This window comes from Colobus angolensis, unplaced genomic scaffold (assembly GCF_000951035.1).
Source record: "Colobus angolensis palliatus isolate OR3802 unplaced genomic scaffold, Cang.pa_1.0 Scaffold130, whole genome shotgun sequence".
Lineage (NCBI taxonomy): Eukaryota > Metazoa > Chordata > Mammalia > Primates > Cercopithecidae > Colobus > Colobus angolensis.
Genome location: NW_012114253.1, coordinates 2583076 through 2594301, shown reverse-complemented (window position 1 = coordinate 2594301; position 11226 = coordinate 2583076).

Genomic DNA, 11226 nt, shown 5'->3' with positions numbered 1-11226 from the left:
CGCGGGGGCGCGGGGCCTTCCAGGCTCTGACTCGCCAGCTGCGGGTCCCGACCTGGCTCGTCCCACCTCTGCCCCACTTCCACCACCCATCGCGACAGGGGTGCCGGCCTCTGCAGGTGACCGGCCAGCCCTCGGTGCCACATCTGTGTGTGGGTCCATTTACCCTCCAGGAAGCAGCGAGACAGCGCGGGGCGGGAGAAGGGACCTGCAGGGTTGGCCTTTGCAGAAACTGCCCGCGAAGGACTCGGCCCCTAGAGCAGCGTGCCCCAAAACCACAGCGATGGAAGAAGTCTTCAAAAATGTATAATGTAAACAAAGAACCAGTCACAGAAACCGCCTTCCCGCACGTGTATGCAGCACTTTGTAGTTTGCAAAGTGTTCAGATAGCTCAGTTCCTCCTGATTCTTCTTTCATTTTCCCTAACGCTAAGTTTGGTCCTGTCTCAGGGCCTCTGCCTGGAGGCTCCCGTGCCTGGGACTCTCTGCCTTCAGGCCTTCCTTTCCCCTAGTCCATTTCCCGCTTTCCATTCTGGTCTTCTCTCGGGATGCGATCTGAGAGTCTTCCCTGATCACCCAGCACATTCAGTCATTGAACAAATTTACTGAGCACCTACTAGGTGTCAGGTACAGTTCTTTTTTCTCTTTCCTTCCTTCCTTCCTTCTCTCTCTTTCTTTCTTTCTTGATGGAGTCTCGCTCTGTCACCCAGGCTGGAGTGCAGTGGCCCGATCTCAGCTCACTCCAACCTCCGCCTCCTGGGTTCAAGCGATTCTCCTGCCTCAGCGTCCCTAGTAGCTGGGACTACAGGTGTGTGCCACCACACCCAGCTAATTTTTGTATTTTTAATAGAGACGGGGTTTCACCATGTTGGCCAGGCTGGTCTCGAACTCTTGAGCTCAGTAATCCACACGCCTTGGCCTCCCGAATTGCTGGGATAACAGGCCTGAGCTACTGCGCCCGGCCGTTGCCAGGTACAGTTCTAAAGGCTGTAGAATCATGCACCAGGCCTCCAGTCCTGTTCTATTTTAATCATAGGATTTATCACTCTGAAATTATTTTGTTCATTTTTCTGTTTCTTACTTTATGTTCTGCCTCTCCAACTTTTTTTTTGTTTTTTGAGATGGAGTTTTGCTCTTGTTGTCCAGGTGGAGTGCAATGGCTCGGTCTCAGCTCACTGCAACCTCTGCCTCCTGGATTCAAGCGATTCTCCTGCCTCAACCTCCCTAGTAGCTGGGATTACAGGTACCAGCCACCACGCCCAGCTAATTTTTATATTTTTAGTAGAGATAGGGTTTCACCATGTTGGTCAGGCTGGTCTTGAACTCCTGACCTCAGGTGATCCACCCACTTCGGCCTCCCAAAGTGCTGGGATTACAGGCGTGAGCCACTGTGCACGGCCCCAGCTAGACTTTGAAAGCCCTGGAGGTGGGTGGGTTTAAACTGCCTTGCTCTCCTCTGTGAGCCCAGCCCCAGAGGCTGTGCCTAGCACTTGTAGGTGCTAAAAAGAAGCACTTAATGAATGGATCTCTTTCCCCTAGCAACCCTGTGAAATTTCATCACACCCATTCTAAAGGAGAGGAAACCCCGGCTCAGGTCCAGATAGTGCAGAAGCCACAGCTAACAAGTGCCAGAGCTAGAGCATGAATCATCGCGGCCTCAGAGGCTGTTGCCCTTTCCCCCAGTGAAGACAGTCTAGGGTTATGGGAGGAAAAGGTACTGACGGGAGTCAGAGACCAGCATCACAGCTCAGAGCCTGGGACTCATGTACCTTGTGAAATGTTCCATCCTCCATCTGCTCATCTCCCCACTGGCCAATGAGGACCAAGAAGGGCAACTCTACCCACCCATGAAGTTACTGTGAGGGTCAAATGGGTCAATCATGTGTAGGCTTTAGGGGAATAAGGGGTAATATCTGAGCATGTGAGCTTTGTCAAGATTGAGAACTTCAGCCAGCCCTGCTCTCAATGTCTGGTAGCCCCTTCCAGCCAGATCAGCTTTGTGGGACCAGGCACCACTCTGCACTCCCCAGCTTAGCCCTCTCTCTAATTTGGTTGGAGACCTTGTGTCGAACACACTTGTCTTTGGATATTGGACCCTGTTCAGCCTTTGCCCAGTGCCCAACCCTCACCCTAGTCACCCCCACCGCACAGAGGCCCTAATCCCATCATTGAGTCTATGGGTAGGAAAGATGGAGAAAATATGTTTACCCCTTTTGGTGCATGCTTTTGAGATTTTTTTATGTTTGGTATTGGACACTGAAGAACTTCATTTCCTCTAAGTAACTCTCCCCCAAAGGAATGTTTAGGGAGTTGTGGAAGGGGAAGCCTTCTAACGAACCATTGACTAATTCAACCAGGATGTGTGGAGTGGCTGGTGGGGTTCTAGACATTGAGGATATAGCAGGGGAAAGAATCAAAGTGTTTCCAGCAAAATCATGGAGCTTGCATTCTGGTTTGCAGGATGGGTAGAGGGAGATGGACAATAAACAAACTGATTTTATTTTATTTTGTTATTATTATGATTTTTTATTGAGACAGAGCATTGCTCTGTTACCCAGGCTGGAGTGCAGTGGCACAATCTCACCTCACTGCAACCTCCACCATGGGGGTTCAAGCGATTCTCATGCCTCAGCCTTCTGAGTAGCTGGGTTTACAGGTGCGCACCACCATGTCTGGCTAATTTTTTTGTATTTTTAGTAGAGATGGGGTTTTACCATGTTGGCTGGGCTGGTCTTGAACTCCTGACCTCAGGTGATCTGTCTGCCTTGGCCTCTCAGAGTGCTGGGATCACAGGTGTGGGCCACCGCACCTGGCCTACAAACTGATTTTAATCTGTTTTACAGAAAAAGTAAAGCAGGGAGGTCATGCTATAGAAGATGAAGCAGTCAGGGAACCCCTGCAGGTGATCTTTGAGGAGGCTATCAGGTTACAGGGCACAGCATCCAAGGTAGACCCAGCAACTGCAGAGGTCTTGAGGTGAGAGTGTGGTCGGCCCTTATAAGAAAACGGTGTGAAAGGAGAATGGAGAGTGTTGGGGGAGAGTCCTGGATGAGATGAGATCAGACAGGTAGTGGGGGTCATATCACTGTGAGCTTTTTAGAAATGCTGATGAGGGCTGGGTGCTGTGGCTCACCGCAGGAGTGCAGTGGCCTGATCTCAGCTCACTGCAACCTCTGCCTCCCGCCTATAATCCCAGCGCTTTGGGAGGCCAAGACAGGTGAGTCGCTTTAGCCCAGGAGTTTGAGACCAGCCTGGGCAACATGGTGAAACCCTGTCTCTACAAAAAATAGAAAAATTAGGCAGGCATGGTAGGGCAAGCCTGTAGTCCCAGCTCCGTGGAGGGCGGAGGTTGCAGTGAGCCATGTTTGTACCACTGGACTCTAGCCTGGGCGACGAGCAAGAGTCTGGCTCAAAAAAAAAAATTTTTTTTTTTTTGAGACGAAGTCTCGCTCTGTCGCCCAGGCTGGAGTGCAGTGGCCGGATCTCAGCTCACTGCAAGCTCCGCCTCCTGGGTTTATGCCAGTCTCCTGCCTCAGCCTCCCGAGTAGCTGGGACTACAGGCGCCTGCCACCTCACCCGGCTAGTTTTTTGTGTTTTTTAGTAGAGACGGGGTTTCACCATGTTAGCCAGGATGGTCTCGATCTCCTGACTTCGTGATCTGCCCATCTCGGCCTCCCAAAGTGCTGCGAATATAGGCTTGAGCCACCGCGCCCGGCCAAAAAAATTTTTTTTTAATTTTTAAAAATCTTTTTAAAAAGGTTTTAGGTTTAGGGGTACATATGCAGGTTTGTTATACAGGTAAACTCGTGTCACAGGGGGTCTGTTGTACAGTTTATTTCATCACCCAGGTATTAAGCCTAGTACCCAGTAATTGTTTTTTCTGCTCCTCTCCTTCCTCCCCACCTCCACCCTCAAATAGGTCCTAGCATCTATTGTTCCCTTTTCTGTGTTCATGAGTTCTCATCATTTAGCTCCCACTTATAAGTGAGAACGTGAAGTATTTGCTTTTCTGTTCCTGCATTAGTTTGCTAAGGATAATAACCTCCAGCTACATCCATATTCCTGCAGAAGAGGTGATCTCATTCTTTTCTATGACTGCGTAGTATTCCATGGTATATATGTAACACATTTTCTTTCTCCAATCTGTCATTGATGAGCATTTAGGTTGATTCTATGTCTTTGCTAGTGGCTCACAGGTATTTCAAATGTGTGGGCAGGGCCAGGAGCCACTGATGTAGGGCCTTGTCTACTCAGTTAGGGGTGTGGATGGAGAGTTGTAGAGGGTTGAGGGCAGTGAATTGACATGACCTCACCTTTTAAAAAGATCCCATTGGCTGCTGCGTGGAGGGCAGAGAGACAAGAGTGGACAGAGGAAGCTGGTTAGGAAGCTATTGCAATAGTCCAGGCCAGAAAGAGGCCTGTATTTGTTGAGCACCTACTATGGCTAGGCACAAGAGCATATAATGGAAACAGAGGTTACTGGGTCCTCCCTTGGCCCTACTCCGTTCAGAATTTCTCAGGGATGTGGGAGCCTAGGAATTTGTATTTTTAACATGCTCCCCTGGTGATTCTGATCATCAGTCAGGTTGGAACAACTAAATTATTGGACTTAATTTTTCTGGAAATTCTAGAAATCACCATAAATACTGCTTAGGGAGCACTGTCCTTGTTGCTGGCTCCATGTGCCTTCCATATATACCTTCTATCCTTCAACGTTATGCAGTGTATATGATTATTAGTCCTGTTTCTCAGAGGAAGGAACTGAGGCACAGAGAGGAATAACCTGGCCAGGATCACTGAGCTACAAGGTGGCAGAGTCAGGATTTGAACCGGGGTCTGTCTGATTCTGCTATCCTGCCCTTGATATTTACACCTGCATATCAATACAGGTTCAATGATATCTAGATGAGTTGCAGATAATGGATCCTCAATGAGAGAAGCCTCCTTTGCTATGTCCCGTTGATGTCTCTCCTCCTAGGACCGACGTTAGGGCTGGCCTGGCCTGGGTGTTTGTTGAGTGGAACTGAATTCTAGCAGTGATATCACTGAGGGCGGCCCATATTCTTTCCCATGGAGGATCCCTATGATGCTGTTGTGCTGAACTGGAGACTGAATGAGCCAGAAGGCCATTCACGGTCACTTCTTTCCTTACCACACTCTATAGAAATAAACTGAGCTCCCCTGGGGAGTGATTGGACACTCCCTTAGAGGAAGGCCAGGGTGGAGGTAACTTCGGACGATGTGTGGTTACCATGGATGTGACATTGCTTAGCAGTCTCTTGATTGTGTTTCCAAGCCATCTTTGACCCAAAGAACTGAATAATTTTATGTTAATTGGACAATCAACTGGAATTGGCAGAGCTAAGTGTTGGAGGTTTGGAGTCAAAGCCATTTGGGTTAATAATTCCCCTCATTGTTTTCTTTTTTTTTGAGATGAAGTCTCGCTTTATTGCACAGGCTGGAGTGCAATGGTGCCATCTTGGCTCGCTGCAACTTCTGCCTCCTGGGTTCAATCGATTCTCCTACCTCAGCCTCCCAAGTAGCTAGGATTATAGGCACATGCCACCACACTTGGCTAATTTTTGTATTTTTAGTAGAGGTGGGGTTTTGCCGTGTTGGCCAGGCTGGTCTCGAACTCCTGACCTCAAATGATCTGCTTGCCTCGGCCTCCCAAAGTGCTGGGATTACAGGCGTGAGCCACCACGCCCGGACACCCCTCAATGTTTTCATGTGTTAGGTAGTAATTTTGTAGTCTCCTGTCATACCTCTTACACAGAGGTTTAGGTCATGACCTCTACCTGCTTCTTATCTAAGAATGCTTTGCACTTGCCCCTGGTCTGATATTTTCTAATGTGTGAGACCCATATCACTGGTGGTACATGAAGTGCCTCTACCTGGTACATGAACTTGTATTAAATCACCTTGAATCACACAATAAGAAAGCGATTCCCTTCAATCCTTGTTCTGTTGGGATTGTTTGATGCTATTGAATCTTTAAAACCCCTCTACCATTTGCTAATCTTTCCTTTTTAATGAAGGAAAACAGGTCTCAGATCAAAGCCTAGCTTTAGACAGCCTCACAGCTATCTAAAATGTTGAGTTAGGATTTAATTATTTGTTTATTTATTTAGTAAACTTTTTATTTTGGAAGGATTTTAGATTGACTGCAAGGACAGTTAAAGAGTTCTTATCTAAGAACCATATACCTTTCACCCTGTTTTTCCCCAGTGTTAGCATCTTATATAAACATATGGTACATTTGTCAAGACAAAGAAACTGGTATTGGGTACTGGTACTTACTGTTAACTAAAGTATGGAATTTATCAGTTTTCCATTAATGTCCTTTTACTGTTCCAGAATCCAATCTAGGACACCACATTGCATTCAGTGTTATTTATTTATTTATTGAGACAGGGTCTTGCTCTGTTGCCCAGGGTGGAGTGCGGTGGTACAATCATGGCTCACTGCAGCCTCTACCTCCTGGGCTCAAACGATCCCCCTGCCTCAGCCTCCTGAGCAGCTGAGACTACAGGTGCACACCACTGCACCAGCTAATTTTTATATATTTTTGTAGAGACAGTGTCTCACTAGGTTTGCCAACGCTGGTCTCAAACTTCTGGACTCAAGTGATCTTCCCATCTCAGCCTCCCAAAGTGTTGGGATTACAGGTGTGAGCCATCGTGTCTGGCCAGCATGACTTTATTAAGGAATGCTGGAGGCAGGCAGGGAGAAATCAGGCCCAGTATTAAGGAGAAGCCAGGTCCTGGAGGCCTTGCTAAGGAGGGTGTAATTTACCTTGAGGGCAAGGAAGAACCACCAGTTTTAAACAAGGTTGAAATTTGTTCTTTTCTGAAGGCCCCTTTCTGGCTGCAGTGTAGAGAATGAACTTACTGCAGGGCAGTGCTGGAGGCAGTAGTGACCAACAGAGCTGGATGAAAACTTTCTCTCCAGGGCAATTAACAAAGCTCTGAAACTCTCAGTGCAGCAAGTGTGGACAGAGCAGGCATCTCAGCATAAGATTGAACCAGGCCAGGCGCAGTGGCTCAGCACTTTGGAAGGCTGAGGTGGGCGGATCATGAGGTCAAGAGATCGAGACCATCCTGGTCAACATGGTGAAACCTCATCTCTACTAAAAATACGAAAATTAGCTGGCCATAATGGCATGCACCTGTAGTCCCAGCTATTCGGGAGGCTGAGGCAGGAGAATCGCTTGAATCCGGGAGGTGGTGGTTGCAGTGAGCTGAGTTCATATCACTGCACTCCAACCTGGTGACACAGCAAGACTCTGTCTAAAAAAAAAGAAAAAAAAAAAAAGATTGAACCAGACACCAGAGTCTCAGACCAAACTCTTAGACCCTATAGTGTTATTATATTCAGTGTAACTTTTTAAAAGCTATGATGTACATACAGAAAATCACATAGAGGATGTAGGCACTGTTTACAAATAATTATACAGTAAACACCCACCTGTGTAACTACCACCTAAGTCAAAAAATAGAACAGACCCAGTGCAGTAGCTCATGCCTGTAATCCTAGCATTTTTGAGAGACTGAGGCAGGAAAATCCCTTCATCTCAGGAGTTCAAGACCAACCTGGACAACACAGCAAAACCTTACTAAAAAACAAAACAAAACAAAAAGTTAGTTGGATGTGGTGGTGTATGCCTGTAGTCCCAGCTACTTGGGAGGGTGAGGCAGGAAGGTCGCTTGAGCCTGGGATTTCAGGGATGCAGTGAGCTATAATCGCACCACTGCACTCCAGCCTGGGTGACAAAGCAATATTCTGTCTCAAAGAAAAAAAAAAAAAATAGAACATTACCAACATTACCGGTGTCCCAGAAGCCTCTCCCTAGTTAGAACCTCCTTCCCCTCCCAGAGATACTCTCTTCCATGATTATTCAAGTTTCATTCAGCTTTTTTACTTTAGTAAGTATGAGTAGATCTTGTTTCCTCAGGTTGTGTGATGGTGATGGGGTGGGGGTGGTCAGGAGTGTCCCTTAAATTGTACACCTTCCCAGGCACCTGATAGGCTGATGGGTCTGGAGGGCACCCACTCTGTGTTGAGGCCAGTGCAGGTGTTGTATATGTCATCTAATCGGATTGCCATAAAATCTGTATCAGGCAGGCCTGATGAGCCTACATTTCCCAATTCAGGGGAAGCACATACCGTACCCAATGTCACACAGAGTGTAAATGATAGATGTTGGGTTTTGTTTTTGTTGCTGCTGTTGTTGTTGTTTTGAGACAAAGTCTCACTCTGTCACCCAACCTGGAATGCACTGGCACTATCTTGGCTCATGGCAACCTCTGCCTCCTGGGTTCAAGCTATTCTCCTGCCTCAGCCCCCCAAATAACTGGGATTACAGGTGCCTGCTACCATGCCCAGCTAGTTTTGTGTGTATTTTTAGTAGAGAGGGGCTTTTGCCATGTTGGCTGGGCTGGTCTTGAACTCCTGACCTCAGGTGACCCACCCACCTCAGCCCCAAAGTGCTAGGATTACAGGTGTGAGCCACTGTGTCTGGCCCTAGATGTTGATTTTGAACCCAGGTCTGTCTTGACTGAGGGCTCTGTTCTTTCCTTGGCTTGTTCTGGTGGGGGTAGTGGAAGGTGAGGAAGGATGGGAATGACACGGGGTGGCAGGGGAATGGTAGGTACGGGTACTAAGAGGGGGCTTTAGAGCCGGACTGGCCTGCCTGGCTTCTCATCCCAGCCCTGCCACTTGGGCACATTGCTGACCTTCTCTATGCCTCAGTTTCCTGCCTGATAGGGGTTTTGTGTTGATTCTACGAGAAGACGTGTAAAATGCCCAGCACAATAAATCATCACACATACCTCATGGGGTTGTCGTGAGGAATACAAGAGTTAAATTTAGTTCAGAAAGCTTTTAGAACAGAACCTGCAGGCGGGAACCACTCATGAGCATTGGCCACTAATATTGTTGTTCTTTTCCCTTTCCCTCACTTTCACGGGTGTGCAATGAGCTGCAGTTGCTTTGAAATTGCTGCATCTACAGTGACTTTGCAGACTGTTTTCTTCTGCAGATTGACTCCAGTGAAGGGCTCTGGCTGGGTGTCTGGAGAACTAGAGCTTGTTTCTTCTGGGGATCATGAGGCCAATGGAGTGGAGGCTGGCTTCCTCTAACAGTGCTGGCCTGAGCTCCACTCCATGTTTCCTGTCTGATCCCACTTGTAGGCAGAGCTAACATGGGCACCACCCTGCTGGGCCTGACATCAGGGCAGCCTCCCCACAAGGTCAGTCTGGCTCTTAGGAGGGTGGGAACATGTGATAGGAGGGCTCCTGACCACCTGGCCTGTGGCATTGCTTCTTGCCTGGCCTCTGGAAGGGCTGAGGCCCATGGTGGGATTTTTCAGCAGCCGGGATCCTGGACAGCTCCTGTATTCAGTCAGGGATATTGGTTGCAAGCAATAGAAACTGATTCAGGCTATCGGAAGAAAAAAAGTTAATTGTAGAGAAGGAAACTGAGACTTCAGTGAATCAACCAGAGGGGAAGCACAGATATGGGGACAATCTGGTTTGCTGCAGCAGCTCCTACGGCCGCTTTCAAACATTCATTTCTCCTTGCATCACCGGCTCCAGATTCAAAGTTCTGGAAAAGAGCATCTGAATGGAATAACTTGGATCAGGGGTTAATAATTGGGAACCGGGCTGCACAGCAAGAGGTGAGTGGCAGGCAAGCGAGTGAAGCTTCATCTGTATTTACAGCCACTCCCCATCACTCACATTACCACCTGAGCTCCACCTCCTGTCAGATCAGCAGCTGCATTAGATTCTCATAGGAGCATGAACCTTACTGTGAACTGTGCATGCGAGGGATCTAGATTGCATGCTCCTTCTGAGAATCTAATGCCTGATGATCTGTCACTGTCTCCCATCCCCAGATGGGACTGTCTGGTTGCAGGAAAACAAGCTCAAGGCACCCACTGATTCTACATTTTGGTGAGTTGTATAATTATTTCATTATATATTACAATGTAATAAAATAGAAATAAAGTGCACAATAAATGTAATGCGCTTGAATCATCCTGAAACCATCCCTCCATCCTGCCCCTCCTTCCCTCTGTCCATGGAAACATTGTCTTCCATGAAACTGGTTCCTGGTGCCAAAAAGGTTGAGGAGTACTGACTTCGATCATGTCATGGCCGCAGGTGAAACAAGGTGGTGAGGTGGGGGAGGACCAGGGTCCCGCTTGGTGTAGTGATTGCTGGTGGGACTCTCCCTTCAACAAGATTAGACACAGGGCAGTTTCCTTAGATAGGGAGAGCGAGGGTGGCTGAATCAATCCAAGAGTTGAAGGAAAGAAGAGAAGACAAATGTCCACTGTAGTCCTGTCCTCCTTGAGCAAACAGGCTCTTACAGTGGGTACCTCAGTGTCCTAAAAGAGAAGCTGGCCTGCTTCTCACTGCAGACAGGCTGCTGAGAGAAACCCGGGAGAGTGGAAAGTGCAGATGTAGCCCTGGAGTCAGTCAGGTTAAATTCTAGGACCTCACCCGCTGGCTTGTGACCTTGGGCAAATGCCTTACCTTCCTGGGTTTTAACTCTTCTGTCTGCGAAATGGATAATAATTCAGCAATTCTTATGCTTGCTGTCTGACTGCACATCGGGCAGAGATGCAGACTAAGGATCATTCGGGAACTGTAGGCTCTGATTCTTACTCCATCTACAATGTCTTGGGCATTTGGAGGGTAAACACAGGGCTTCTCTGAGCATTGATTTTTCTATCCACACAATGGGAAAAGAAAATATGACCTGGTTTAGGGAGTCAACCAGACATGATTCTGAGGCTGACACTGCTGCTTACCTGCTGTAAGACTCTGGGCAAGTTACTCAGCTGAACTTGAAGTAGCTTGGGTTGATGGGCACAGTGCAAGCACGGGCACAGAAGAGGTGCTCTATTGACTTTCTAGGGTGACCACCCTCCTAAGGTGCCACTGACTGGCTTGATCAAGAGAAATGTGTGGTCTCATACAGTTCTGGAGATTAGGAGTGCAAGGTCAAAGTGTCAACAGGGTTGGTTCTTGCTGAGGGCTGAGACACAATCTGTTCTGGGTCTCTCCTCACTTCTAGTGTTTTCCTGGCAATTTTTCTCATCCTTGGGCCTGCAGATTCATCACCCTCATCTCTGCCTCCACCTTTTTTTTTTTTGAGACGGAGTCTCACTCTGTCGCCCAGGCTGGAGTGCAGTGGCCGGATCTCAGCTCACAGCAAGCTC